We start from the raw sequence: 27840 nt of genomic DNA, 5'->3' as shown, positions 1-27840 counted from the left end.
ACAAAATAAGAGAAATTCTTCATAACCTCATGTAGGTTAATTTAATCATTTTAAATATAATTTGTCTTGAATAATGATGGCTAGATGTTACTAAACAGTTTAGATGTTACCACACGAAGCACATGTTTAGGTTACCTGACAAACATTACAGTGTATCAGTCCCATTAATGCAGAAATGACAGAAAGATGTGAACTCGCTCCATCCGCCCCTCCATCACTCCTTTTCTTCAGTGTACAGTTTCTCCTCATCTCCACAAGAGGCTGCGCGTTCCGTGCGTGCGCTGACAGACGCGCTCGGCTGGAGAGAGAGAAGGGACTGGAGAGGAGCGCATCGCATCGTGTCTGTCCCCGCCGCATTCAGGATTCATACCTCCATACAGGAGCAACACAATTACCAGCAACTCAGTGCGTAAAATCCATAGGCGATGCGGCTTTATAAGGAATACGCTCCAGGTAATGCGCCTATCAGTACAGTTGTGTTTTTGTATAGTCCTATAGCGATCATATATTTGTTTGCGGTAGTTATTATGTAGCAAATGTGAGTGATTTATTGAATATGCCATGCTGGTGGAGAGGTATTGATAAGGCGCTGCGCGCGGTGCGCATTTGATCTTGGAACTTGTTGCCGGTTCAGTTTGTGTCGGAAACGATGAGCCGTTTGATCTTTAATGCGTATTTTGTTTCGGATATTATGAATTTGTTTATTTTCGTTGTTGAAAAGTTGCAAAGAGTTCACCGAATATTTTGAAATGTGTTGATATCCAGAAAACCATCTATTGATTATATTTCAAATCTGCCTTAGCCAATATCAACCATGATTTTAATATAGTAATCATAATTTAGGGTAGCCTATTGTAGTATAGTAACCACAGATTACCCATGGTTTTATCTGTTTTTAGTAAAACATCAGTAACCACAAACTATTAACTATATGGTTTAGTTTTAATAAAGTAATCATAGTTTATCTATGGTTTTTGTAAAAAAAATAAAATAAAATAAAGTCAGAGTTATTCCATTTTACTATAGTAAAACCGTGGTTATTTTTCTGTAAGGGTGCTGACATACAGTACATGAACAAAAGGCTGTAATATCTATTAATTTAATATGAAATACTGAATGTCTGTATTCCTTTTCAGTTGCCAATAAATATTTATAGGCATGAGGATGGGCAGCCTGGTGATTTTTTTTAATATGTACTTGATTAACTTGAAAACTGTGTTGTAGCTCAAGCAAGTGAACTTATCTAATTATCTAATACTAATTGGAGTGCAGTGGACGAGGGAGCATCTTAGTAGTTTAGGGACTCTCCAAAGCAAATCATGAGATTTTAGGACTATAAAAGCCTTTTGAATTTAAAATCTGTGAAACTGAGGATTATTTATTGTAAATTATTATGGGTTTAGTGAATTAGAACACTCCAATATTTCATATTAAGTTATGTTTTAACTTCACTTATGTTCACTTTTGATAATGCATGCATGCAATATGATATACATTGGAATGCATGATCTAATGCATAGATTTATTAAAGCATAGACTTAATGTGTAAGCATTAATTGTTCTTTAAGTTAATTTGTGTGCACAATGAGTGCATTGTTCTATGCTTAACGTTTCTGTATAAGCAAAGGAATAGCAAGTGGAATTGGTTAAATTGCATCTTGCATCACTGAAATCATGATGCACACTGACTATCTTTGTCGTAGTTTTGCATATTTGATCCATTTGATTATATTTGCATTTGGAATCGTTTAATAACTATATTTTCCACCAATGTTTACAAACCTTTATCTTGTAGTCGCCGGCGAGAGTTAGGCAGCCTTGCCCATGTGGTACTTATCCACGTCAATAAGTCTACACCTTTAAAGGGTATCTCTCTCTCTTTCTCTCTCTCTCTCTCTCTCTCTCCTGAGTGAGCACAAACCTTTCATATCTACTATGTGTGTGGGAAAAACTCAGTTTAGCTAGGGAAGCCAGTGTGTGAGAAAGGTGACAGCTTTTCCTCAAGCGCTGACCGCAGACGAACCTCTCCCATTGGCGAACTGGTGGCGTTTGCCCCCTCGTTGTACGCCAGCCTAGATCTCAGCTCAGTCCTTCAAGCAGTCTCAACTCCATTTGCACTTATTCGTGTCATTTACCCGGCTCTCCATTGTGCCCCTTGGAGCCCGCTTTGGAACTCAATATCCAAATCAGAAATTTTTATTATCAAATTAGCCGACTTATGTATGTCCAGAGATGGCTTAAAGCATTGCATCCTGAGCTTATCCAACACTAATGAAACCTGAGCTGTGTCAGTACATGCCAGTGTGCATGTAAATACCACATCAATTTTTAATGCAACCAGCAATTATAAACACAGTGATGAGAGTTGTTGGCTGCTGCCGTACTATGAATAACAGGACATTGCATTGCATTCCCATGCATTTATCCCATGCATTTTCAGCTGTCTTGGTTCCGGAAGTTTTTTCCTATTTACTTTTTCCATAGGGATTTCATAAAGTACCTCATAAAAGAGTTCTAAGCCACTAAACCAAACCAACCAGCGCTGAGGTAATCACAACATTACAAACTTTGATTTGAAGCAAAAAAGTATTTGAAAATTTGACAAAAAGACAAAAGTACAAGACTGTGTAGTTAACATCTTTAATGAAGGAATCATTTATCATTAAAAATCAATTCCCCTATGGAGAAAATGAGTGGGACTTTTACTTCCAGAGCCAGACTGTTGCACTCTATTGACAGTTATGTTGCTTTAGGGGCCAGTAACATGCAATATAATGGAAGTGCAGAGTGCTGTAAGCATATTTTCCATTCAAAAACATACATGCTGCGAACTCACACAAACTAATGTGCTATAGATTTGTCATGATTTACGCCTAGCTCCTGGTTCCATCGCCTTCAGGCCCTCAATCTCGGGGCGCAGACACAAACCCATTTTTTGATAGATCGCATGTACGAAGCATCGTCTCACAGACAACATTGATTACCTTTTACTAAGTCTGAGAACAAACCATAGTGAGCCAGGAGCGAGGAGGTGGGGAAGTTGATGTATGTGGCCATAGGGGAGGTATGGATGACAGATATGGGTTACAAATGAGCAAGGTTTTATGACTCCTGGAAAGAGGACTATGAGGCATGTTTTATTGATCTACGCCTGGCGTTTGGAGTCCAGGGATGGCCTCTGCAGTTTTCGCACCTGCTTTAGTCGCCTCTGTGGCAGACCTTTGCTTAAATTATCCGCTGTGTTACGGTCCCACACCTGCTCTGAGATCCAGCTATTGCCAAAGGAGCTCGACCCGCCGTGCTTCCGTCTCGCTCTCTTCCTGAATGTGTGGGCCTTTTTACACAGTGGCCTGTAAAACAATGCCCGCTTTCTCTCGTGGACGATACATACATATGTATGTCGTAACATTTCACCTTAAACAACTTAAATGCATTTGGGGGTCTTTTGATGAAGTAGATAGTTAGACAGGCAGACAGAGAGAGAAAGACAGACAGACAGATAGATAGACAGTACTGGGCAGATTACTTCTGAATTTCAATCTGGTACAAATTACATGACATAAAACGTAGTTAGTAACAATCTATTGGATCATATTTTGAAGGTAATCTAATCTGATTGCTTTTTGATTACTTTTGAAATACTTCTGATCTAGTTTTTACAATTTTTTAAACCATTATGAAAATGGATGAATCAAAAAATGAAAATTGATATGTTTTTTTTGTTGTTGTTTTTTTTTGGGGTTTTTTTGTGTACGTTTTTAATTAATTGTCTGTTTCTGAGTAAAAATAAAAAAAGCACTAAAAATGTTCTTGCTTCGGCAATTTTGGCACTTCAAACACCATCCATGTGTGATAACAGATGTTATATTTGTGAATCATAAAAAATAAAAAAATAAAAAACATTCTAAAAAGTTTTGAGTCACAAAAGCAAAAGCATTGATGTATATTTTTGAAGCCAAGTACAAAAGCAATTCATGAAACTAAAACTAATCCATCTTCAGTGTAATTATGGCTGGAGGCTAGTATAAAGACTGTGGGTGTGATTTAGGATGAACATTTTTATTATTTAAAAAGAAGACTAAGAGGGATCGTAAAATCATAATATTGTTGTATGTAATCCATAAAATTGTAATCTGATTACAAATATCTTAATGTAATGTAATCTAATTACAATTACTTGATTTTGTAATCTCATTACATAATAAAGATTACATGCAATCTGTTATTACCCAGCAATGTAGATAGATAGATAATAGATATAGTTAACATATAAATTTTTTTCTCCCCAATTTGGAATGCCCAATTCCCAATGTGCTCTAAGTCCTCGTGGTGGCGTAGTGACTCTCCTCAATCCGGGTGGCAGAGGACGAATCTCAGTTGCCTTCGCGTCTGAGACTGTCAATGCACACATTTTATCACGTGGCTTGTTGAGCGCGTTACCGCGGAGACATAGCGTGTGTGGAGGCTTCACGCTATTCTCCGCGGCATCCACGCACAACTCACCACGCGCCCCACCGAGAGCGAGAACCACATTATAGCGACCATGAGGAGGTTACCCCATGTGACTCTAACCTCCCTAGCAACCGGGCCAGTTTTGTTGCTTAGGAGATCTGGCTGGAGTCACTCAGCACGCCCTGGATTCGAACTCGCGACTCCAGGGGTGGTAGAACATATTACATTTTTAAATATATATGATAAATGTAAAGATTTGTCTTTTATATATATATATATTACATGTATTAATTTAGAAAAAATTATAGATAGATAGATAGATAGATACTACTTTATGATGTTTAGCTTTCAATTTGAACAGTTCCTTTGATGTTCAGCATCAGTTTTTATTAAATTTACTTGCTGTTCACAATCTTTTATCCCTATGGCTTTATGACATTGGAATGAAGGTATTATTCAAATGAATGTGGCATTTTACCTTGTCCCAAGTTTGCCTTTTGTCATTATTCTCTGGCTACTACCTGCACTGTGCCAAGGACTGTGAAATAAAATTTAAATGCTGTGTTTTAGCAATGATTATGTGCACGTCAAGTGTTTTTTTTTGTGTGTTTTTTTTCGCGTTTTTTTGAAGCACCACAATAATTCAATAATTACTGTCATTACACTGTCAGGCAGTATTACTGTTACTCAAAGCATTGCCCTTGAGAATGAGTCTTTATTTGAGCACGGACCAAAAAAAAAAAAAAAAAAAAAAGAATTCGTCGAGCATGTAACAGAACCCCAAAAGCATTGTGCATGCTTAATTATTCATGTCTGGCATGTAGTGGTAGAGGTGCATCCTTTTAAGACTTCTGTAAGACTGCTGCCTTTTCTTTTTAATGTCTGTGCATGAAATGTTAAGTTTAAAGTGCTCGTAGCATTAATTTACTACTAAGATTGCAGGAAATACTAAGATGCAAAAAGAAAATTCATAAATGCTCTTTTCTGCTAATTGTGTTAATGCATTTATCATAATGCTGACACATTAAAACATAATATTGATTTGAGTGCATTGTATTATGTGAAAGAAATTGTGGAGTGATACAAGAGACACGAAATGCTCAATTACACGAAAATATTTGACCTGAATCAAGTATTCCAGGGAGTTGCGTACTAAATGAATAGGAAATGTAATATATCATGAAAAAGACAGCTTTGAGTGACAGGAGAATTCATTAAAAAAAAAAAAAAACACACAAATGTGAAATTCATCTCTTCACAGTTTCATAGTGTGGTTTAATTACATTTTTTTCAATGTTGGTCATCATGTAGGATGTTACCATGGTAATTTAGCTTGGCTGAATGTGTTGGCATTTGTTAGACGGAGAAGACAGTAAATACATTTTTGGATGTCTTTTTCATGAGTCGCGTCAGACGTGGACGTGTTCTTGTGAAAAGAGAGACATTCTGTATTGTTGCCCTGTCAATGGTCTGTAGACAGACAAGCACTATATATACATATATATTTATATATATATATATATATATATATATATATATATATATATATATATATATATATAAGTATATTAACATTAATTAATTGTCATGGCTTTCAGTGAAAATCAGTAGATTTGCATGTGGTTGGTTTAAAGTCTACCCATTTTACGGTTTGTAATGCACAAGAGAAGGAAATGACAACTCTGAATGATGGGATGTGTACAACTATACGCATTCAAAATGGACTATCTGGGCTTAAAGGAGTAGTTTAATAAAAAAAAAGTTTAAAAAAAATCTTTTACTCACCCTCATGTCTTTCCAAACCTATAGGACTTTCTTTCCTCCATGGAACACCGTGTTGTTTAGCAGAATGTTCACACTGCTGTTTTCCAAACAATGAAACCCTGGTGTAATGGCTGTTAAGTTTAAAAAAAACAGCAAAAAAAAAAAAAAAAAAGCACCATAAAAATGGTCCTTATAACTTGTACGCTATATTTCAAGTTTTCTGCAGCCATACCACAGACCTTATTCACAGTAGCGCCATCTTTGACCTTAGATGGGAATGACAATGAGGCTGTAAGGTATAGATGTGCAGTCTCTTCAGTGGGTTGTACAGTTGTTTAAAGTGTTTTTAGATCGTTCCACTGATGACACATTGGAAAAATATATATTTCCAAGAAATTACAGGAGAAAAACTCCAAAAAACATGAGTTCAGAATCAGAATGAGCTTTATTGCCAAAACAAATTAAAAAAAATAGAATAAGAATAAAAATTGGATAGAAAATAAAGTATATATAGAATACACAATAAGACAATATATATATATTAAATAATAATAAACTCGTGTATTAAATAAATTCAATGCACACAGACTGAAGTAGTTTAAGTCTTTGGTTCTTTTAATTGTGATGATTTTGGCTCACATTTAACAAAAACCCACCAATTCACTATCTCAAAAAATTAGAATATGGTGACATGCCAATCAGCTAATCAACTCAAAACACCTGCAAAGGTTTCCTGAGCCTTCAAAATGGTCTCTCAATTTGGTTCACTAGGCTACACAATCATGGGGAAGACTGCTGATCTGACAGTTGTCCAGAAGACAATCATTGACACCCTTCACAAGGAGGGTAAGCCACAAACATTCATTGCCAAAGAAGCTGGCTGTTCACAGAGTGCTGTATCCAAGCATGTTAACAGAAAGTTGAGTGGAAGGAAAAAGTGTGGAAGAAAAAGATGCACAACCAACCGAGAGAACCGCAGCCTTATGAGGATTGTCAAGCAAATTCGATTCAAGAATTTGGGTGAACTTCACAAGGAATGGACTGAGGCTGGGGTCAAGGCATCAAGAGCCACCACACACAGACGTGTCAAGGAATTTGGCAACAGTTGTCGTATTCCTCTTGTTAAGCCACTCCTGAACCACAGACAACGTCAGAGGCGTCTTACCTGGGCTAAGGAGAAGAAGAACTGGACTGTTGCCCAGTGTTCCAAAGTCCTCTTTTCAGATGAGAGCAAGTTTTGTATTTCATTTGGAAACCAAGGTCCTAGAGTCTGGAGGAAGGGTGGAGAAGCTCATAGCCCAAGTTGCTTGAAGTCCAGTGTTAAGTTTCCACAGTCTGTGATGATTTGGGGTGCAATGTCATCTGCTGGTGTTGGTCCATTGTGTTTTTTGAAAACCAAAGTCACTGCACCCGTTTACCAAGAAATTTTGGAGCACTTCATGCTTCCTTCTGCTGACCAGCTTTTTAAAGATGCTGATTTCATTTTCCAGCAGGATTTGGCACCTGCCCACACTGCCAAAAGCACCAAAAGTTGGTTAAATGACCATGGTGTTGGTGTGCTTGACTGGCCAGCAAACTCGCCAGACCTGAACCCCATAGAGAATCTATGGGGTATTGTCAAGAGGAAAATGAGAAACAAGAGACCAAAAAATGCAGATGAGCTGAAGGCCACTGTCAAAGAAACCTGGGCTTGCATACCACCTCAGCAGTGCCACAAACTGATCACCTCCATGCCACGCCGAATTGAGGCAGTAATTAAAGCAAAAGGAGCCCCTACCAAGTATTGAGTACATATACAGTAAATGAACATACTTTCCAGAAGGCCAACAATTCACTAAAAATGTTTTTTTTATTGGTCTTATGATGTATTCTAATTTTTTGAGATAGTGAATTGGTGGGTTTTTGTTAAATGTGAGCCAAAATCATCACAATTAAAAGAACCAAAGACTTAAACTACTTCAGTCTGTGTGCATTGAATTTATTTAATACACGAGTTTCACAATTTGAGTTGAATTACTGAAATAAATGAACTTTTCCACGACATTCTAATTTATTGAGATGCACCTGTATATACATACACGTAGTGCAAATACAAATCGGTTATGTACAGTGCAAAGGAATGTAATGGCAGAAGAGGTAGGATGTGTTGGATAATATAAAAAGACTAAGCTGTGTATTGCACATTAATTATTGTTCAAAGGGGCAGTTTTAACTGTTCATAAGGTGAATGGCCTGGGGAAAAAAACTGTTCTTGTGCCTGACGGTTCTGGTGCTCAGAGCTCTGAAGCGTCGGCCAGAAGGCAACAGTTAAAAAAGGTAGTGGGCAGGGTGAATGGGGTCCAGAGTGATTTTTCCTGCCTTTTTCCTCACTCTGGAAGTGTATATTTCTTGAAGGGAGGGCAAGGGGCAACCAATAATCCTCTCAGCAGTCCGAACAGTCCTATGTAGTCTTCTGACATCTGATTTCATAGCTGCACCAAACCAGTAGAGAGCAGAGAGTAGAACTGTATCAGCAGCGCCTGTGGCAGGTTGAACTTCCTCAACTGGCGAGTTTTGGATAATTTAATGTGATCTAGGAGCTTTTTGACAGCTTTATACAGTACATCTAATTGAAAGGACAGCGAGTCTATCCCTTAAAGCCTCGTTTTCATTCCCATCAAAATTCAAAGATGGCTACTGTGAATAACATTCACAGAAAATTGGCTTCAGAAGACTTGGAATATAGCGCACAAGTCATATATACTAATGGTAGACAGATATATTTGATTTACCGATTAATCAGTGTTGATAGTTTCATTTTGGAACAGTCAGTAATCTGCAAAAATCTATGCCGATAGTTGCTGATAGATTATTCTTTTTTTTTGGGGGGGGGGGGGGGGGGGGTTTCCCCTTTTCTCCAATTCCCAATGCACTCTATGTCCTCGTAGTCCGGGTGGCGGAGGACGAATCCCAGTTGCCTCCGCTTCTGAGACAGTCAACCTGCGCATCTTATCACATGGCTTGTTGAGCGCGTTGCCACGGAGACATAGCACATGTGGAGGCTTCACGCCATCCACCGCGGCAACCACGCTCAATTCGCCATGCGCCCCACCGAGAACAAACCACATTATAGCGACCACGAGGAGATTACCCCATGTGACTCTACCCTCCCTAGCAACCGGGCCAGTTTGGTTGCTTAGGAGACCTGGCTGGAGTCACTCAGCATGCCCTGGGATTCGAACTAGCAAACTAGCAAACTCCAGGGGTGGTAGCCAGCATATTTTACCACTGAGCTACCCAGGCCCTCGCTGATAGATTATTCTTTATTAAACCTCATTTGGTGAAATATGTATAGAAATATTTAAATATATAGAATATAAAAAAAATAATAATAATAATAATAATAATAATAATATATATATATATATATATATATATATATATATATATATATATATTGGACGATTAATCTGTTATTGCCTTTCCCACCAGCTTAGTTATCATATCGGCTAAATCCACTATTGGTCGAACTTTAATATGAACTACTTTTATGATACTTTTTTTTATATTGTCTTATCTTTAGCTGTAGATGCGTTGTTTCTTCAAACATTTTTGTGTTCCACAGGAAAAGAACTGCATACATTTGCAAAATAATATTATGTGGTTCATTAAACGTATCGCGGCAGTTCTGAGGTGAAATATCCACTATGTGGTGCTAAAAGCGAGTTAAATGTCATCCAAAACCGATGAGGTTTTTAAGGTTAATGCTCTATCAAGAAACCGACCTCCCTACCCTAAACCTTAAACCCAAACCTAACCGGTAGTGTCATAAAAATCAAATGTGAGATGAAAAACACAATTGCGTCATTTTGATGTGCTTCTATGACACTTTCAGCTCGCATGTTGTCTTGTGTGCTCTTCATGACTCATACCCCGCTCCTTTTACATCACAAGTGCAACATTCTATCAGTTGAGCTACCGCACAATCTGATTACACTCGAACAAGCTTGTAAATGTAGTTGGTTATGTAATGCAAATGTTAAAATAAGTCATGCGCTATAGTAAAAGTGTTTAGATGTCATAAGATAGTATTGTGTGAGGAACAGGGTGAAAAGTAAGAGTTTAGAACTGATAATCACTAATCAACAAGCCATAATCGATACCCATCTCTACATGCATGCTCTGATATTTCTTTGTGGTTTCTCTTTTACTCTGTTTCACTCTCTCCATGTTTATTTTCTTCCCTCTTGAACACTCGCCCACACATCCACCTGTTTTAAATGTTTAAATGTTGCAGAATTATGGATGGTTTTCCATAACTCAGTGGTCACTTGAGGATGTCAAAGGATGCAGTAGCTACAGGCTTTATCTCTGACCAGCGATAACCGATCTACACAGGCTCCATTGTTGCTAGATACATTCAGAAACAGCCTGTAGGTGTTGTTCCCTGCCTAATAATGCTTCGGAAGCCTCCGGTCTGTTCCCAGTCCAGGACTGGGTGGTCTCTAATGGTCCAAAATTCAGCTTTTAAAGGCACATTACATGAATACGGTACATTTTGGTGTTCCATTACTTTTTATTAAAGCATTTGAGGAATAAATTCTATGATTTCTGTTGTGAGAACTATTAGAAATGCTAGGCCACATCTACAAAAAAACATTTTCAGTTTTCTAACGTTATCATTTTCCAAAGTATGCCGTAATGGAGAGCGTTTTCAAAATAAAAAAAAAAACAATTTCAGTGGAGGAAAATGCCATTGTAGACTGGATGAGAGGCATGAAAATGGCAAAATGGGTGCAATTAAAAAAAAGAAAAAAATAATATATATATATATATATATATATATATATATATATATATATATATATATATATATATATATATATATATATATATAAATATATTAGTATGTATGTGGCCTTAGATAAACTAATATCTAAAATAAGATTAATGTAGCATTTTAAAAAAAGCAACATTCCTTGAAATTGTGACACCCAGGAAGTGACATCATTTCTACAACATAATCTTATTCCATTAGCAAATTCTTTACACAAGTTGTAGTGCATTCTGTCTAGCTCGACTATTCAACCCTGTTACCAAAGTTATTATATGGAAAAAAAAAAATAATAATAATCAAACAAATGTTTTTCTTTAATTTATGGGAAAATAAATAAATAAATATAATTCTAAAAATAACTTTAGCAATAATTACAAGCAAGTAATTAGCAAGATTTGGTCCCACACTAGCTAGACCCAACTGAGTAACAACTTATTTTAGGCTAAATTTGCAACCCTGTTACCCTGGTGCTTTATTTTTTATTTTTATTTTATTTATTTTTTTTAATGTTTCTTAATAGTTTTTTTGTTTGTTTGTGTGTGTGTGTGTGTGTTGTTGTTGTTGTTGTTATTGTTTGTTTGTTGTTTTTTTATAATAAAAAAAAGTATTAAAAAAAGCAAACTTTTCAACCCTGTTACTTGCAATACTGTTGCATTCTGGTGTGCTTTATTTTATAAATTTAGTTTTAAATTTTATTTTATTTTATTTTATTATTTTTTTTGGTAAAAATAAAAAAGGCAGCATTTTCAATCCTGTTACTTGCAATTCTGGTGCATTTTTTATTTTATAATTTTTTTAAATTTTTTTTATTTTTTTTTTATATTTATATATATAAATATATATATATATATATATATATATATATATATATATATATATATATATATATATATATTTTTTTTTTTTTTTTTTTTTTTTTTTTTTTGCAAACCTTACAGAAAATAAAACATCACATATCATATTTAATTTGACCTCCTGAGGTTGATGATCAACACTTTCTTAAGCTAAGTACCTCCTTTCACTGGCCATTTGTTGAAAAAGAGTTGCAGGTGCGATTTTGTGTCCTATTCGTAGAAAGTGCCTTAAACTTCTCCCTCAGTCCACCCCAAACTGAAACACACGCAACACGGATTGATAGCATAAACTCCCAATAGCACTTTCGCTCTCAATTCCAACCCAACCCCCCCAAAAAATTATTCATCTTGTTGAGATATTGCTTGCTCTTCACCTCTATCTTTCAAGAGACTGAGGAGTATAACTGGACCATTCATATTTGATTATGGCTATTGCAGATAGCCCGAGCTCAGCTTGCAGAATTCCAGTCTCTGGGAATGTGTGTTGACTCTGTGAGCAAGTGGTTGGTCTGTCAAGTCGACAGCTCTACATCACAAATTTTACACAAGCCCTGTATCTCAGGCGAGCTTTGATCAGATTTGTTGACAGACTTTTGCGGTCCCTATTGTATTTCTCACCACCAATCCCAAAACGATGGTACTCTACAGATGAAACGATGCACAGAATATAGTGTTTTTATTCAGATCAGGTGATGTTGTTTGATATTATAATGGTAGGCTATTACTCAAGATATGTCAGACTTTCAATGTGATATCGGAATACTGCCCAAAGCTACGGCTGAATAATGATGAGAAGAACTTAAAAACGGATTAAAACTAATGTCTGTAAACACAATTGGAAAAGGTGACTATATATAAAAAAAATATATATATATATACTAAAATGGTGGAAAATGCCGAAAAGTTTCCATCCCAAACAAACATAGTTTCCAGCAGAATACCATAGTTACTACAGTTATTGTTACAAGAGTAAAACTTGGCATTAGTCACCACAGACACACTGAAAAATGCCAGTTTCAGAATTTGAGCTTATTTAGACAACCTGCTTCTTGAATAGGAAACAATAAACGTAATTTAAAACAAATGTTAGACATAAATAAGACATATCGATAAAAGGGTTCATCTCACAAAGCCTGCTGGAACACATCATGGGTCAAAATCAAAAGACAGAAATAAGAAATTATACTTATATGAAATTAATTTAAATCAATTTATTAAATGTAAATGTATCTTTTTTTTTTATTAAAATTGTAAAATATTTGTATATCATGGTAGTATTAGTTTAAATACCTTTTCTGCAATTTTTATCAGGTTTCTTTTTTTTTTTTTTTACTGTTGTGTAATAAAAAAATACTGTTTCAACACTTAAAATATTGGGAAATTATTATAATAATTTTTGTAATATTTTGGATGCAGTACAGTATATCATTAATGTAGTGCATCCAGAGATTAAAAAAAAAAAAAAAAAAAATATATATATATATATACTTTTTTGGGTGGGAGATTGTAACATTATTAAAATAATTATTTGCTACAGAAAAATATTATTTCTTTAATTATTTTGTTCTTTGATTTTGGGTTGAAATGCGACCTAGATATGTTTTGTGAGATTCACCCTCGAGCATCTAAAGTATCCATGGAGTATCTTGAGAAAAAGAATAATGATATATTGCTGTACCACAGCCCACATGGAACCAACACACAATTAAAATATAAGGTTTTGATTATGTCATATTACTATGATGTTGTTCACATGGAAACAACTTCAAAGTAATATGACATAATCAAAAACTTATATATAATTTATTTTTTAAATAAACAATTTCTTGCAAACCGTAACACATTTATTACACCAAAAATAAATAAATAGATAAATTATATATATATATATATATATATATATATATATATATATATATATATATATATATTATTATTATTATTATTATTATTATTATTTATGCATTTTTTACTGAGTATTTTTGTCAAATTTTCCAGTAAAAATATCAAATCAAGAAAAATATAAAAATAAGAAAAAATTATTTGAATAGCAGAATGACATATTACGTCTTGTTTTCAGATAAATTGAACAATATTTAGTGAGGTTTATGCTTAAAACAATAATATAAATATATATATATATATATTCTTCTTTTCGATTTTATTTCTTACCCCCTATTTTTATCTGAAAAAAAAAGACAAAACACATGTCATTTAGCTTCTTAAGTAATTATTTCTTGTTTTAAGGATATTTAGATATTTTTACTGGGAAAACAAGAACAAAAATACTCAATAAGAAAAGGATTTTTGTAATGTACTCCAAGATATCAAAAGTTTGGACACACTAACTCATTTATATTATTACAATTTTGCACATTTTATAAGAACAGTGAAGTCATAATGTGAAACTCATCAAAACTATCTTACATTTGAGTATTTTTCAGTGTTATAAAGAAATTCATACACACAGACACAATTTAATGTTGTCTAAAAAACTAACGTCAAGCATTTAAGCATACACCTTTAGATCAAATGGTTTTTACGATCATGAGAAACATGTTTAGTCAAGTGTGTCCAAATGTTTGACTGTTACTGTAATTTTTTGGTTTCTTTTGTCAGTGTTATCAGATTTATTTGCATTATGAGCATTATAATACTGTAAATAAATGGATGAACACAGTCAAACCAGAATGTACTGCATTTTAATGAATATTTGACTGAAAACTTTGTTAAAATTGACTTTGCAATCACCTTCACAAAACATCAGATATAGACGATTAGGATGAACCTTAGAATGCGTAAGCACCCATCGCACATACAGACTCATTTCTAAATTAATGTTCCCTTTGGTGGCAGCAATCAACTCCAACAATTCATACTTGAAATGAAATTGACATTTGAGAGAGTCACATGTGAGCCTCTGCATAATTGGTTCAGTCGTCTATTTTACAAGCTGATGATTTAAACAACATAATTCTTCATGTGAAGATAAGAACTGTGGGTTTAATTATTTCTTTATCTTACGAGGTGCAGCGTAATGTCACGGCAGAGGTTTGTTTACTGTTGATGATTTACTTGTAAATGTGGCCTGTTATGTGCTGATAAAGCACTCATTACACACAAGGTCTCGGACGTGGAACGAAAACAACACCTGGAGTGGAATCGCACTGGCTTACGCTGCCTTTTAACTCCGATCCGTCAGACATCAGGTGTTTTCCGGGCGTTTTTGGTAACTCACCAATATTTTCTTTGCCTTTTTTGAACTGAAATTGATAATTCACCCAAACTACATCGCTACATTGGTTAGCATTTCTTGTCAAAATATCCTAACCGCATAAAAAACATCGACAAGGCATGTAATCGTGTATATATTGGATTTATGTTTCATCTGTCAAAGCGTTTCTAACTGTTTTTTGTGAAGCTGTAGAAACTTTATGTTGCTCCTCTCTTAAGCTCTTAAATTCCTCAATGATGTCATATCCACCTTTTCAGTCACAACAGAATGAACTTGGATGAATGAAGCACATCATAAGAAAGTGTTTCACTGCTGTTTAAACGCTCCTCGGATCGCATCATTTGTATGGATCAATGATTTCCAACTGAATAGTCTAAACATTAAATGAAACAAATGACAAAAAAGGCAAAGTAATCTCATCAGTAATAAAATACTTTTTGAATGTAACTGTAATCTGATTACCAGTGATTTCAATTGTAACTGTATTTTGTATTTTAAATACGTAATCCCGTTACATTTATCCCGTTACTCCCCAACTCTGTTCCAAACCAATATAACTTCTTCTTCTGTGCAACACAAAATGAGAAATTTTTGAAGAATTACATGTGGTTTTTTGCATCCTATTTCATCAAGAGAACTGAGGCTCTCAAGCATCAAAAAGGACACAAGAGCATTATAAATGTTGTCTATTCGACTTGTATTACAAAGTATTATTTAAGTCATTATTCATGGTTAGTCTAACTCTCCAGTCAGCTGTTAATTGCTGCAACCGGATCATTGAATCAGTGAGTTCACTGCAAGAAAAAAAGAAAAAGAAAAAATAAATCTTACCGAGTCCTCTTTCCAGTAAAAACAGGACGAAAAAAAAAAGCAGAATTACATGTTTTGATATTTTACCAGAAAACGAGACAAAAAAAATACTCTGTAAGAAAATAATTTTTTTGCAGTGTTGAACTTGAGAACCGGATCAGTTCAGAATGGTTTTGTGACTGGATAAACTGATTCATTGAAAAAGATCAGACTGGACATTGTTACTTCTCTCATGAACATTCGTGCACACGCAAAGAAGCTCTCAGGCAGACATCAAGATTTTCAGGAAATAGCTTGCATTTCGGTCTTTTCCTCTCTCAAAGCTATCGTATGGCTTCACAGGATGTATATAAATATCTTCAAAAGGTATATGAGATGCTTATTATGTTTTGCATCCTTTTTGAAGATTCAAAGCTCCAGTCTCCATTCTTTATCATTTTAAGAACGTCATGAAGGTGAGTAAATGCTGACAGAATTTTCATTTTTGGCTGAACTATTCCTTTTTTTATTTATTCCTTTTTTTTCATGGTCTTTTGTAGACGCAGAGATAAAAGGGATGCATTTAAACTTGTGTGTTTAGTTGTGTCTGTCTGAAGTGTGTAGCGTCTGAAAACTCAATCAGAACTGCAATAGTTTTGTTTTGCCCTTGCTGTGATTTCTGTTTGATGTTGCACACAAGTGATTGTTCAAACAGATGAGGGCGCTAACTCTGATTGTTCTTTTTCTTCATCACAAGCAGCTCACAGAAAACAAATCTAATGATCTGAGGTAAACTGTATTTTGATGTACAGTATGTTTTGATTTTGAAACAGTATATCTGTGGTAACAAACCTCAGTACTCAAAAAATCTCACCATACAAGCGGACAGTTCACACTTTTTAGCGCATCCTTGCAGCAACGTTGAGAATGCGACTCGTACTTGCGTTGTGTTATGAATTCAAATTACTTGTGTAGATTTAGTGTTAATCTAGAACAGGGGTCGGCAACCTTTTGACATGAAGTGCCATTCTTTGTTTTCCTGGTCAATGGCTGTGCCTCCAAAAAAAAACATGCAAATGTCTGCGATTTTCCAAAGTATGAGTCCACTTGTGAAAATGTTTCTATTTTGCATTTTTCTAATTTAATCATTTATTTTTCATTACAAATGATATTATAAGCATAACAGTTCTCATAATCACGCTGCGTGTTTTCATCAGCTGAATGGGAGGCTAAACACTATTGAAGATTCGCGCATCACAAGCTGATTAACTATTCAGCCCTTTTCAGTGAATCACACCTGCAAAATCCTAAAACTTTATTTCCAGGTCTCATTAATATTTTGAATAGACTTGAAAAGATTTTTGAACCCCACAATGTTGGTTTATGTTTTCCCTTTTAATCGTTTAATGTAATATTGAGTGTGATTGTATGCGAAATCTCAAGGATTAATAGTGGTGTTTTCCTTATTGCATCACGTGTTGTTCTGAAAGCAAAAAGAAACAAATGAAACACTGAATGTAGGCAGTCATCTGCGCAGTCTGACCGAAGCAAAGCAGACACGTTTACTCGCGTGATTAACCGAACGTGAAGCGCTGCCGGCTCGTGATGCACGAATGGCTTGCACGCGCTGCACGAGTCTGTTGGGTATACTGCAGTCTCGTCACACTTTAACTTTTTGTTTATCCTCCCATTCAGCTCATGAAAACATTTTGTGTGATCACGAGGAAGGATTACATCAAGATGTAGATTGAAATGTAGGTGCGGAATTTATGTAAATAAAATAGTCTACTCCTCTCTCACCATTGCTGGCCCCGCTAGTAATAATAATTGTTATTTAGTTTATACATTTTTCAAAATATTTGAATATTAGGTTAAATTTTGTTACAGCTTGATGTGTACATGTGTGTTTTTTTAATTTAGCACATTATCGTCAATGAAAATGTTATTTTTGTCGACTAAACTTATATGCCATTTTAGTCGGAGTAAAATTGACTCAAACTAAAGAACAAGACATTGTGAAATATTGACTGAATTTAAAGGACATTATCGTCAAAAGACAAAAAGTCAAATGTAGTGTATGCGAATAGTATGTTTCAACCTTACCTACTGTAAAAGTAGTGACATTACTAAATTAAATATTTTTTTCAGTAACGTGACAGTAGCTCAGCTGTATTTAAATAGTGTAAATATAAATATATATATATATATATATATATATTTAAAGTGTAGCTTTTCCAATAGCAAGCTAGTTTTTATGTACTATCAGCGTAGTACATTAAACAAAGTAAATAAAAACTCAACACAGATGACTGCATCTCATATTTACGTTAAATGCCAATATACAGCATTAAAGTTTTCACTGCTCAGAGTTATAAAAGTTTGAAACAGACTGCATGCCTACAACTCGTAGAAATATCACCCGCTACCACTCACAACAACACAACATAATTCATTTAAGAAACCCCTAACCCCAATTGTTAAACTTTGACATGTAATGTAACTTTGACCCAAACCGTTTGTGCTACAGACATGAATTAGAGGTAGACCGATATATCGGTTTTACAGATTAATCGGTGCCGATAGTTGCTTTTTGGCACTATCGGTTATCGGCTAAAATCTATGCCGATAGTTGCAGATAGTTTTTTTATTCCTCTGTGTTTCTTGATCTTTAATCATTGACAAAATTCATCCATATCCTAACTTCAATGCATATTTAGTTATTTTTATTAGATAAACGTATCTAAATTAAAGCGAGTACATGCAAAGAAAAATACGACTGTATGGAAATGTCCCCGTCAGCCCATGCATTGTGTCTCCAACTTCATATTTTGTGAATAATAACTTCAAAAACTTTATTGCTCATTAATCATTTGATAAAGTAGATATATTCAAGACTTTTCATCTGGTGAACATATTAGTTACAAAAAGCTTAATTGGGTTAATACTTAAATTTAAAGCATGGAAACAGAGCCAAGTCTACTTCTTTTCAAAATAAGAGTCCCCGTGTGTTTTGGGCTTGTTTATTGTTAAAAGTCCCACATTATGCACCAAATATTCATTTTTTCTCTCATTATTATTGGTATTTTATTTATTTTGGACTCTTGTTGCCCATCATAGTAAGGAAAGACTAAGAGAATTTTTATAAATCATTCTATAAATCAATTTAATAAAAATGATCAGCCGATTAATCGGTTATCTGCCTTATCCGCCACCTTAGTTATCGGAATCGGCAAAATCCACTATTGGTTGACCTCTAATGAATTATGCTTCAAATCATGCAGCTTGTTGAGGAGAGGTGTGATACTACCTTAATTTAGGTCAGATTTTTTCCTGCCGGATGATAAAAGCAGGCAAAAAAATAAATAATAAATAGCTAGCATTCAAGCACCACTCACATCTTCTTCATTGAGTAACACTGAGTTGTATTCATGCTGTTATAACTGTAGCTGGTGTTGCTGTGAGCAGGTTTCATGAAGTCTTTTAGTGCACCACATCTCTGAAGAGGAATCATTCTTTTATAAACCAGCGAAAGGAAACAGCAAAACAAACAACAACCTTTTGCTGTACAGATATCACAGTGGTTACAAGTGTATGAAACACAATCCAACTAATAAATTCCAAGATTGCAATCGCATCAATAAAAATGAATAAAACTAGAATGAAATGAGAAAATACTCTCTAAAAAGGCTTTGATTGAAAAAGAGGGCATTAATGTATGAGTATGTCTTTTCCAAGTAGCATTTGAATATTTGTCCCTGTACCAACATTTTAAATCAAAGTTATTTGCAGTGAAATCCACAGTATAAAGTTAACAAATGAGCAGCAAACATTACAAGTCTTGTGAAACTCTGGGACTGCTGCCATGCGCCTGTGGATGCACACTTGCTACACATGCGGCATGCTGTAGTGTTTTTTCACCGCTCCCTCGTTGCATCTTCAATGACTGCTGCGTCGGGGACTGATAGTGTCTTCCTCTGTGGCTTCTATGAGAGCGAGTCATGACGAAACTTCTAATGAGAAAGTGCTGACCACAAAGAGCGCCATGCTATATATATATATATCACACACACACACACACACACACACACACACACTGTATTTCCTTTAAAGAGGACTCGAATGTAAAATTATTAAACTCACAAATCAGATCTTGGGCTAATTTTCTTCTTCAATAATAATAGTCATTTGTAATAACTTTAATAAATGATAAACAATAAATACATTTATAAATGTAATAATAGTACACTTATAATAATTACGTTTATTTGTGTAACACTTTTCATAAATAAAGTGCAGCTCAAAGCACTTCACATATCAGAAATAAAAAACATAATAATTAAAAACATAGGAAGTGACGGCATTAAAATAAATGAAAGTATCTTGTAAAAAATGAAAACAAATATATTATTTTTTTTTATTTTTTTATTTTTATTTTTTTTTAACATCTGTTACACTGATAGCATTGAAAATGTATTGAACCTTTACTGAACATTTGTGCATTTTATAAAAGCAGTAAGCCACTCAAGGTCGTGTGTTACAGTAATTTTACTACAATTAAAGGGATAAATCACCAAAAAATGAAAATACTATCATCATTTACTCACTGTCACATCGTTCCAAAGCCGTATGACTTTCTCACAAAATATTTTTGTGCATATTTAAATTATTCATTGTATGCAAGCATAAGAAACCTATAATGTTTGTGTGTGTGTCTGTGTGTTTTAACCTCCTGACCCCGTGTCCACATGCAAAACAAGGAAGTCTTAAATAATGCCTAAACCAAAGACTCTGCTAACTAAATTCAGCTCTCGATACATGTGTTAACGGACTATGATAATGGCCTACTCAGACAACACATTGTTTCCTAGAGCTGGCAGGAAATACTCAAAACAGACACAAGCAGCGTATCTATCAACCACAAATAATATAATATTGAGCAGCAGCCGTCAGAGTTGCATTGGAGTGATGTCACCTTCCCCTTCCAATGATTGGCTAGAGGAGGAGCTGTCAATCAAGAACTAGTGACCAATGGGGACACAAAACGCCCCCTGATTTACATGAAAATCTATACACACAAGTTTTGGAAAACCAAGCACAGAACATGGAAACAAAAGCAAAGAAAAATACAGCGTAAGTGTACATAAAATTAAAATATGAGCAAAATTGTCAGAGAGCACAAAAAACATTAATATGATTTTGTTTGCAATTCTGATGACTTTGCTTAAATTTTTCCGTTGTGTTTTTTGCAACATATTTTAAATGTGTTTATATATTTTTGATTCATGCTTGGTTTTTTTTTTTTTTTTTTTTATTTTTCCCCTTCTTCTCCCAATTTGGAATGCCCAATTCCCAATGTGCTTTTTTAAGTCCTCGTGGTCGCGTAGTGATTCGCCTCAGTCCGGGTGGCAGAGGACGAATCCCAGTTGCCTCTGCATCTGAGATCGTCAACCCGAGCATCTTATCACGTGGCTTGTTGAACGCGTTGGCACGGAGACATAGCGCGTGTGGAGGCTTCACGCCATCCACCTCGGCAACAACGCTCAACTCACCACGCGCCCCACCGAGAACGAACCACATTATAGCGATCATGAGGAGGTTACCCCATGTGACTCTACCCTCCCTAGCAACTGGGCCAATTTAGTTGCTTACGAGACCTGGCTGGAGTCACTCAGCACGCCCTGGGATTCGAACTAGCAAACTAGCGAACTCCAGGGGTGGTAGACAAAATCTTTCACCACTGAGCTGAAGTTACTAGTCTAAATAGCCTAGCCAGACAGCAGCTGTCATCAAAGTCTTATTTTGGAGGTCTAGTGCAACTGCTGGTGTTCAGTCGAGGTGCTTGAAATGTTGATCAAAGACACCCTTCGAAAAAACCCGTAGACAATTGCAGTATGGTTCACTCAGTAGTTTATTTGAACCAATTATACTGCAAGTTTTAATGTTAAACCGCCTCAAGATACACAATAGAGATTTTTGAAGTGATCAAAATAGTGTCTCTTCTTCTATTCTTCTTCATATCTCTACTTTCCACCCACTTAGATCTTTGAGTCTGCTGAAAACAACCAAGAATGCACAGGACTGTCTGTCTTAGTATGCAGTTTCAGCCCAGTTAGCTAATAGTGTTTCCTGTGGAGTCGGCCAGGCCGATGAATCAGTGGCTGTTAATAGCTCATCGGTATTGCAGCGCGCACGGCACTGGACTGCGGCGGTCCCCAGGGGCTCCAGCTCTGTAGCAGATCCATTATTCATGGTTCAACCTGGGCTGCAGTGAGCCAGTGACACCTGAACTGAGCACAATCACTCAGGGGGTGGCGCACCAGATGTCCCTGCCAATGCTGGTATGTTGGAGGTCAGTCCACTCAAAGACCCACAAACTGCAGGTTGTGCCAAAGCCAGTCCCATGACAGAGAAGGACACAGAAGTGCAAACACCTTCACAATGAGTATGTTCACATACACTTATGCTTAAAGTGATCGTTCACCCAAAAAAATTAATATTTTGTCATTATTTACTCACCCTCATGTTGTTCCAAACCTGTGTTTTTTGTTTTTTTTAATACAATGAAAGTGAACGGCGATTGAGGCTGTTATTCTCTCCATTTGTTTTTTTCTCCTTACGAATTTCATAAAATCTAAGTTCTAAGCCATGTACCAAACCAACAAACTTCAAGGTGAATCACGACATCACAATCTTTGATTTTAAGCAAAAAGATAAAAAGAAAAAAGGTACAAGATTGTGTATTTAACATCTTTAACCCTTGTGTTGTGTTTGTTTTGTGCTAACACATTTTGTGTTCCCGGTCAAAAATGACCGGCCCACTAAGATTGTTTATAAATCTCTCATTTTGCATATATGACAAGATATTGTATTACATTTTTTATCAACTTATTTTTTTGTAATTATTATAGGTTTTGCACTCCTTTTTTGAACACTGTTTTTTATTTCATATTTTTATTGATGATTAATTGAACTAAACTTAAATAAGGCCGGTGAGGGGTCACTCCCTGCGGAAAACAAAACAAGACAAAAAAGTATAATAATAATTACATAATAAATTAATAACCACTTACTTGATCTGAACAAAATTGGTGTCGTTTTAAAGCCTAGAATCTGGACTTTTCAATTCATTTAGCTGATCCTTCCAATTTTTAATAATGCTTTTAGGGCATCAACTTAAAAATAGAGTGATGGTGGTGTAGTGGGCTAAAGCACATAACTGGTAAGGTTGCTGGTTTGATCCCCACAGCACCACCATTGTGTCCTTCAGCAAAGCACTTAACTCCAGATTGCTCTGGGGGGATTGTCCCTGCAATAAGTGCACTGTAAGTCGCTTTGGATAAAAGTGTCTACCAAATGCATAAATGTAAATGTAAAACAAATGTTTGTATATGCTTAAATATGTGGGCCCCCACAGCTTATTCAAGGCATCCTCAGTGGGGCCCTGTGACTGTGAGGGCCCCCAGCCCTCTTGAAGGACCCTTTTACCTTTCTGTTTCTAATAGATTTTTTGAGCCACTTTTTAATCTTATAACGCCACCTGATGAAAGTTTCCATGCTCTTCTGGAAGTAGAAGACCTTGTAAAATAATTTCCAAAATAGCTACCTTCATATTTTAATGCACTCATCTTTTTTATGAATGAATGAACGAACATTACATTTATATAGCGCTTTTTTGACACTACACTCAAAGCGCTTTACACAGTGAACAGGGGACTCTCCTCAACCACCACCAGTGTGCAGCATCCACCTGGATGATGCAACGGCAGCCATAGTGCACCTGTACACTCACCACACACCAGCTATTGGTGGAGAGGAGTGTTAGAGCCAATTAATGGATGGGGATTATTAGGAGGCCATGATTGAGAAGGGCCAATGGGGGGAATTTGGCCAGGACACCAGGGTTACACCCCTACTCTTTTCAAGAAGTGTCCTGAGATTTATAATGACCACAGAGAGTCAGGACCACAGTTTAATGTCTCATCCGAAAGACGGTGCCTTTTTACAGTATAGTGTCCCCATCACTATTCTGGGGCATTAAGACCTACACAGTCCGCAGGGTGAGCACCCCCTGCTGGACTCCCTAATACCTGTTCCAGCAGCAACCTTAGTTTTCCTAGGAGGTCTCCCATCCAGGTACTGACCAGGCTCAACCCTGCTTAGCTTCAGTAGGCAACCAGTGCTAGATGTATATCTATCTTTATGTGAAATCTTTGCTGATTTTGATAAAGTAAAATTAACAATAGCGTTTATATTGTTACTGATATTTCAAAAGTAGTATTTATTGAATTCAAGCAACATGTGCTTATTATTTTATAGAAAAATAGGTTTAAACAAGTTAAAAAATATATATATTTAATATGTTAAGCTTTATATGGTTAAGCTTTATTTGTGATATAAATACAAAAATGTTTATTGTACTATTCATTGCTATAACTGCATGTTTGCCCTACATTACAAAAAATAACTTGGCTTAGGTGGTTGGGAAAAATAAAATATTGATATTTTACTTTGTGTGGTTCAAAAGTATGTAAAGTTCTTTTGAGACAAACTATAATGTTGGTCTGGCAAAACCTTGTCTGAAAGTTTAAAATAGTTTTAAATGCTTGAAGTTAGAAATTTTTATAGTTTTAACAAAAAGAAAGAAAGAAAGAAAGAAGAGAGCATCTTAAAGCAGTTTAAAGGGCTTGTGTGTACATTTTGATAGCTGAAGTTTGAAATCATGAACATTCCAAAATAGACTCATTTAAATATTCTGTCAATGTAATGTAGTCTAGGGGATTGCTGGACACTTTGAAAAAGCTTAAATGATGCCTTCCCAGGGCTTTTTGAAGGAAGAATAATAATGGTAGCCAAGCTGTAGGGTCGTTCCATACAGAATTTCCCCAAAATGTCAAATGACCACTATTTTTGAGCCCCACACCTTTCAGCCCTTCAAAGCTCTCACAATGGAGGGTAAAGTCTTTGAAGGAAACCGGGTGTAGGGATAATCACTTCTGAATGGAACGCACCCATCATTTAGATGAGTTAGAAAAAATATAGCAGCGTGAGCCAGAACTGACTGAACTCTTTGCCGAATTTCACCAAACCCTTGCATGGATACTGTAGGAACCTACTGTATATGTTAAATCCATCAATATTTAAAGTGTTTGATGAAGTTAAAATATTTCATCATTTATTTTGGCCCCTTTAAATATATGCATTTTGTATGCATAATTTGTAGTATTTACATTGAGTTTACATTATGTGTAACAGACTTTAAATTGGTACTGTCTCTTTAAGAACAGTGGCTGTTCAGCTAACGTGTTTCGGTTGAGTGGTTTCTGTACCACATCTGTGCTGTGTGTTTGCATTAATTGGACTGTAAATAACAGAACAGGTATTAAAAGAGACTTAAATCAATGAAAATCGATTGCGTACATCTCAGCTGCAGAGCTCTTTTGCCGCGATTTGTTAGTCGTGATTCTCTGATTGGTGGATCTTCCTTTTCTGGATCATGGATAGTGTAGTTCTTTACTGCAAATTATGCTATTAAACACGATTTTTTTTTTTTAATTAAGATGGAATAATGTAAACTGATGGCTTCAGCAGAAGCACATACCATTGATTAACAACCTCAGAGCTCACGGTACGTCTGTCTTTAAATGTTTATAAGTTGTCTTTAATAATCAATACCCCTTTTGGGAAAAATGTATGGGATTTTTACTTTCGCAACCAGACCGTTGCACTCTTTTACCAGACAACATTTAGGGTCATGTAAATTCGTTAAACGGTTCTCTCTTATTAGCAAAATCTCGATCGTTTGAAATCTCATGTAAACGTGATTTTCTTGTGTTGTCAGGTTGATTAGCATGAGCTGATTTTTTATAGTAATCAGCATATTGACAGCGATTTTATAGCGACGGAGTGACCGGAGTTCATTCATTTTCATTTTAAGTCGGCAATTTCCAGCGACATAAGCCGATGTGACAAAGCTGAGCAAAATCCAGCTTTATGCAGACAGTGATCCATCTACTGATACAGTAGAGTTGAACATGTTGTTCATTAACGGCGCCAACACGTTTTAAATCAGAGTACAATTATGTTGAAAGCGTGCATGAGAGAGAGACAGAGATGTATGTGTATAAGCGTTCCTTCAGGTATTTAATGACTTTTTGCCAGGTTGTCTCGTATTTAAATCTTACAGTGCTTGTGCACTAGAGCGCACTGGGGTGAGGACTCGGGCTGGGCTTTTTCTTGAATATTCACAATATATTTGCAATGATTTTGATTATGTTTTAAAATGTAACAACGCCTTGATGATTACAGTCATTTTAATGTGCTTTTTATTTGGCCTTTACATTTCCTAAAGGCTGTGTCATTAGACAAACTTTAAGACCATTTCTTGTCTTGCGACTCGCAAGTATGAGAACATTAAGACAGAGATGCTTTAATACCGTCTCTGATTTAAAATTGCCGTTAAGTTCCGTTTATTTCCTAGAGTCAGTTCTGAAACTCTCTGTTTCAATGAATTAAACTCTGATTTAACAATTCGTTTGCATCATTACTCAGAAATGTTCACTGCGTGGCATTTATTATTTAAATGTCATTCTTGCTTATGTTCATTTTGTGTGCGTTTATATAGTGAAAAACATGCATCGATTATTTCAACTAGATTTACATTAGATTACTACTGTTTGGATTAAATTACTCAATGTATTTAGCAACAGTCACCTTTAAAGACACTGTTAAAACAGTGAGATGAAGATGTCTATCTAGTGCATGTGTGCCTGGACCAACAATTAAAAAACAGGAATGCAAGAATTGTTGCGTTCCTGTGTGAACAGCCCTTTAGCTTGCCTTGAATAACTTTGTTTGCAAACAAGTTTTGCATTTAGGGATTTGCAAACACTTAGCAATAAGTTAAATCACGTTGTCAAGTTGCCATAACTAGGGAAAATCACACTTTATTTTTTGCTATCATTGTGACTAATCTGGTGATACAAGGACAATAAAGTCCTGACACACAATACAAATGAAACATCATCTTGAAACCTCACTAGTTTGAAGTATTTATGATCATTTTCTACAGTGACTCAGGCTCAGTTAAGTAATCTTAGGCATGTTTACATATATGTGTGTGTGTGTGTGTGTATATATATATAATTAGTGTGTTCTGTCCTATCCCATATGTGTTTTTGTCAGTGCAAAAACAGCTGCACATTAGCTTTAACTGTAACGAGTTAAAAACAAAAAGATTCAAAGAGTTATTATAAATTGGACTGGATGAACCACATTGAAAGCCGTTGTATTTTATATATAATAATATATTATTATTTTACATTATAATATTATTAACATACCATGTTGGGTGGGATATACAGTGGCATGCATCTGTTGCTGTAAATAGCTAAGCGAGCAAAAGATGGCCTGATTTCCAAAAGGCTTAAAGTTACAGATGACACATTTCTTTAATATTTTAAGCAATTTTACTCTCTTATATTCATCTTTTACAGTTTCAAAATAACAAAAAGGAAAAGGGCCCAAAGCAAAAATGTGGTCACCCTGCATGGTCAGTAATTAGTAACATCCCCTGGCAACTATCACAGCTTGTAAAAGCTTTTTGTAGCCAGCTAAGTGTCTTTCAGTTCTTGTTTGGGGGATTTTTGCCTATTTTTCCTTGCAAATGTCTTCTCGTTCTGTGAGATTCTTGGGCCGTCTTAAATTCACTGCTCTTTTGAGGTCTATCCACAGATTGTGAGGGCCATGGCAAAACCTTCAGCTTGCACCTCTTGAGGTCGTCCATTGTGGATTTTGAGGTGTTTTTAGGATCATTATCCTGTTGTAGAAGCAATCCTCTTTTCATCTTCAGCTTATTTACAGATTGTGTGATGTTTGCTTCCAGAATTTGCTGGTATTTAATTTAATCCATTCTTTCCTCTACCAGTGAAATG

General features: G+C 35.5%; 1 long non-coding RNA gene across 1 annotated transcript in view; it reads left to right on the top strand.

The window, feature by feature from the left end:
- Positions 1–362: 362 nt before the first annotated feature.
- Positions 363–27840, top strand: part of LOC127446033 (uncharacterized) — a 138217-nt gene continuing 110739 nt past the window's right edge. Inside the window, exon 1 of the long non-coding RNA XR_007898089.1 lies at positions 363–453. This is a non-coding gene — a long non-coding RNA (uncharacterized LOC127446033). The remainder of the gene's footprint in view (positions 454–27840) is intronic.

Source organism: Myxocyprinus asiaticus, chromosome 9 (genome assembly GCF_019703515.2).
Source record: "Myxocyprinus asiaticus isolate MX2 ecotype Aquarium Trade chromosome 9, UBuf_Myxa_2, whole genome shotgun sequence".
NCBI lineage: Eukaryota > Metazoa > Chordata > Actinopteri > Cypriniformes > Catostomidae > Myxocyprinus > Myxocyprinus asiaticus.
The sequence above is the reverse complement of the archived record's forward strand: the minus strand, read 5'-3'. Positions and strand labels throughout refer to the sequence as shown.